The sequence below is a fragment of the Rattus norvegicus genome, chromosome 5 (assembly GCF_036323735.1).
Source record: "Rattus norvegicus strain BN/NHsdMcwi chromosome 5, GRCr8, whole genome shotgun sequence".
Lineage (NCBI taxonomy): Eukaryota > Metazoa > Chordata > Mammalia > Rodentia > Muridae > Rattus > Rattus norvegicus.
In genome coordinates, this window is record NC_086023.1 from 70,939,973 (window position 1) to 70,944,732 (window position 4,760).

At 38.5% G+C, this 4,760-nt stretch overlaps 1 long non-coding RNA gene across 3 annotated transcripts; it reads left to right on the plus strand.

The window, feature by feature from the left end:
- Positions 1 to 796: 796 nt before the first annotated feature.
- LOC134487067 (uncharacterized) lies at positions 797 to 4,360 on the plus strand. 3 transcript variants are annotated; one of them, XR_010066786.1, is made up of 2 exons: positions 797 to 881; positions 4,087 to 4,360. It is a non-coding gene; the product is annotated as an uncharacterized LOC134487067 (long non-coding RNA). The 3 variants fall into 3 exon arrangements; XR_010066785.1 differs by having other exon boundaries at positions 808 to 994; XR_010066787.1 differs by having other exon boundaries at positions 815 to 889.
- The last annotated feature ends 400 nt before the right edge of the window (positions 4,361 to 4,760 follow it).

A 4,760-nucleotide genomic window follows, 5' to 3' on the forward strand; every position in this document is an offset into this window, starting at 1 on the left:
CAACTTCAGGAAAGTGGCCGGATATAAAATTAACTTAAATAATTAGCCTTTATACAAATAATAAGCAGGTTGAGAAAGAAATTAGGGAAACAACACACTTCACAATAGTCACAAATAATATAAAATACCTTGGAGTAACTCTAACCAAATAAGGGAAAGATCTGTATGACAATAACTTTAAGTCTCTCAAGAAAAATAAATATCAAAAAAGATCTCAGAAAATGGAGAGATCTCCTATGCTCATGGACTGGTAGGATCAACATAGTAAAAATGGCCATCCTTCCAAAAGCAATTCAATCCCTCATCAAAATTCCAACACAATTCTTCAAAAGAAATTCTCAATTTCATATGGAAAAACAAAAAATCCAGGATTGCAAAAATAATTCTAAACAATAAAAGAACTTCTGAGGAAATCACTATCCTGATCTAAATCTGTACTATAGAGCAATAATTATAGAAATTGCAAGGTATGGGTACTTAGACAGACAGGTTAATCAATAGGATAGAATTTAAGACCCTGAAATAAAACCACACATTTATGGAAACTTGATCTTTGACAAAGATGCCAAAAATATACAATGGAAAAAAAAGCATCTTCAATAAATGGTGCTGGTCTAACTGGCAGTTGGGATGTAGAAAAATGAAAATATGAAAATAGATCCACATTTGCCACCTTGCACAAAGCTCAATTCCAAGTGGATCAAGGACATCAACATAAAGGCAGATGCACAGAATCTAATAGAAAAGAAAGTGGGAAGGAACCTCAAGCTCATTGGCACAACTGTGGGATGGTGTCAGCTCACTTCCGGGCAGAGCCAGAAACAGGAAGTGCCCTGTCTCAGAGGACTTCTGCCTCTGTGTATCCTGAATCCTCCAGCCAGGTCACTTGGTAACACTTCTTACCTCTGCTCTCAGCTGTGGCAGCGCTTCTGGATACTGTCTTCTAGCTCTAGGCGCAGGCAGGAATTAAAGTTTCCTGCCCCTGATTGCTCCTGTAGGTCCTTGCACCCAGTGGGCAAATTTGGCATTATGCGATCCTCTCTTCAGTCTGGACTGTGGGTAGAGGGTAGTCTCCTCTGACTTTTCAGGAATATCCACACTTCTGTGGGTCCAGCTCTCTCCCTCACGGGATTTGGGTGCAGGGAGCTGTTAGGCCGGTTCAGTTCGGTCCTGGGTGCAGACCAGAACCATGGGTATCGGCGACTGTCTATTCCTATATCCCTGTGTCCAGAGGTATTGTGCAGTTTCCCCTTGGACCAGAGATGTGGGTTGAGGTGTGCAGAAGTGGCAGTCTGTCCTGCAGCCTCAGGATATCTGCCAAAATTTCCTAAGTATAACTCTAATGGCTCATGCTCTAAGATCAGAATTAATAAATGGGACCTCATAAAATCGAAAAGCTTTGGTAAGGCAAAGGACATAGTCAATAGGACAAATTGGCAACCTAGAGGTTAGGAAAAACTTCACTAACCCCACATCTGATAGAGGGATAATATCCAAAATAGATAAAGAATTCAAGAAGTTAACCTCCAGAAAACCAAACAGAACTAAACGGAATTCACAAGAGAAGAATCTTGAATAGCCAAGAGACACTTAAAATTGCAGTTTTATAAGGAAAGCCTATTTTCTGTTCAGTCTATTGGGATGAAAGATAAAGAGCCTTAATTTAGAAAATTGTAGTAATATATCAGATATCCAATTTCAGACAATGTGAGCAGGGCTGTTGAGATTCAAAAGAAGAGTACTAAGCTCAAAACAATAAGATAAACAGATGTCCACCTATCCATATTCTCTCTCTCTCTCTCTCTCTCTCTCTCTCTCTCTCTCTCTTTCTCTCTCAGTAAGTGTGTGCATTTGTGTGTGTGTGTGTGTGTGTGTGTGTGCGCGCACGCGCATGGATACAGAATATAAAATTTTGATCCTTATATCATTTCTAAGTATTTGAATTATTCCAAAGAGTCTGATATACAGCATTTTAGTATGTAAGTTTGCTGCAGAATTCACCTAAAGAAGAGAAAATAGGATACATTTCAGACTAACTACTTTTGAGATTCTAATTTGAGGGGTTGCAAAACTAATCTTGTTACACTTTTAAAGTTTAAAATCCTATAAATAATTTCAGATTATCAAAATTAGAGAGAACTCATTCTTTATACAATAATGGGTATTATAAACCTATGCCTGAGTTATTTTATTATTTGAAATGAGTGGTTTGTATCCTTATGTCTGGGAGTAAATGGAGAAGCAAACTAAGTCAATAGTGCAGTAATTACCTAGTAATGCTCCAACAGGCTTCAGCTTAAGAGCAACCATTCTCAAACAACTGGGGGTAAGTTAAGAAATAAAGACCTCCACATAAATCCAGACACACTGAAACTAATAGAACAGAAAGTGGAGAAGAGCCTTGAACTCATAGGCACAGGGGAAATTTTCCTGAACAGAACACCAGTGGCTTATGCTCTAAGATCAAGAATAAGAAAGTGGGACTTCATAAAAAGTTAAAGCCTCTGTAAGGCAGAGAACACTATCAATAGGACAAAATGGCAACCAACAGATTGGGAAAAGATCTTTACCAATCCTTCATCCAATATATGTCTAATATCCAACATATACGAAGAACCAAATAATCCTATTAAAAATGATGTACAGAGCTAAAAATAATTCTCAACTGAGGAATGTCAAATGGCCACGAAGTACCTAAAGAAATGTTCAACATCCTTAGCCATTAGGGAAAATGCCAATAAAAACAACCCTGAAAATTCTACCTCACACCAATCAGTTTCAGTAGATGTGCTGCCAAAGCAAACAGTCCTCACACCAGTCAGAACGGCTAAGATCAAAAACACAAGTCACAGCAGATGTTGGAGAGGATGTGGAGAAGTAGGAACACTCTTCCATTGATTGTGGGATTGCAATCTGGTACAACCACTGTGGAAATTAATCTGGCAGTTCCTCAGAAAATTGGACATAGTACTACCTGAGGACCCAGCTATACTACTCATAGGCATACAGCCAAAAAATGAGGCAACATAAAACAAGGACACATGCTCCACTGTGTTCATAGCAGCCTTATTTATAATAGCCAGAAGCTGGAAAGAACCCAGATGTCCTTCAACAGAGGAATGGATGCAGGAAATGTGGTACATTTACACAGTGTGGTACTACTCAGCTATTAAAAACAATGACTACATGAAATTCTTAGGCAATTAAATGGAACTAGAAAATATCCTGAGGTAAACCAGTTGCAAAAAACAAACATGGTATATACTCACTGATAAGTGGATATTAGCCCAAAAGCTTGGAATACCCAAGAAACAATTAACAAACCAAATAAAGGTCAAGAAGAAGGAATACCAAAATGTCAATGCTTCAGTCCTTCTTAGAAGGGGGAACAAAATGTTCACAGGAGGAAATACAGGAACAAAGAATGGAGCAGAGACTGAAGGAAAGACCGTCCAGAGACGGCCTCACCTTGGGATTTATCCCATATGCAGCCACCAAACGCAGACACTATTGCTGATGCCAAGAAGTTCATGCTGACACTAATAGGCGTAGAAACCCTTGGTCCTATGAAGGCTTGTTTCCCTAGTATAGGGGAATGTCAGGGTGTGGGAGTGGAGCATCTTCATAGAAGCATGGGGAGGGGTAGGGGTAATTGAAGAGGAGGATAGGGGATAACATATGAAATGTAAATACATAAATATCCAATAAAAATGATACAAAGTGATTTCTAAAACAAAAAAGGAAATGTAAGCCTAGAAATATGCAATTAAACAGATTGAGAAGGGGAAGATAGTGATTAACATTCAGTTTATACGTTTACAAAAATGTCAGAGAACAAATTTACTTATTAAAAAACAAATTTATCAAAAGCCAATATTATTCAAAGCAGTGTGTAAACAAGAAAATTCCTTGGAGCCCTGCCCTTTTCTCTCTTCGGTAGGTGGTGATCACTCATTGTGTTATAAAAGGGAGAACAGGAATAAGAAATTTTTTTTCAGGTCTCACCTTGTTACTTGTTTGCACTACAAATGTATAAAGTGTGTATTTTAGATTAAAATTCTAATAATGTAAATACTTTCATTATAGGGACATCATGGCCTGTGCTTCTGCCCAGCTCGGTAAATGACAAGTCAACAACAATTCTGCTGGAAAACAAGAATAAGGGCAAGCTGGACTCAAGAAACAAATAAGCCTCATCAGTCTAGCTAACACTTCCATATAAGTAAGAGTAGAACCATGTCTGCATTTGCTCTCTGCTCCTGATGCTTCAGTGTGTAATGATGGGAAGAAACTAATGGGACAGCATCTTCATTTATGAACAATTATATAATAAAATACCACACTTAATATAGGCAAGCAACTGAAAAACATTTTCTTTTCACTGTTTTGGAGAGTATAGTCTTACATTAAGGTTTTAAGACTGATTTCATTCCAAAAGGTTGTCTCCTTAACTTACCCATGGCCATGCTCCTCCTTTATCTCCTCCTGGTCCTTGCTTTAAAATATCATCCTGAGTGAGGTAACCCGATCACAGAAAAACACACATGGTATGCACTCATTGATAAGTGGATAGTAGCCCAAATGTTCGAATTACCCTAGATGCACAGAACACATGAAACTCAAGGATGACCAAAATGTGGATGCTTTACTCCTTCTTTAAAAGGGGAACAAGAATACCCTTGGGAGGGAATAGGGAGGCAAAGTTTAGAACAGAGGCAGAAGGAACACCTATTCAGAGCCTGCCCCACATGTGGCCCATA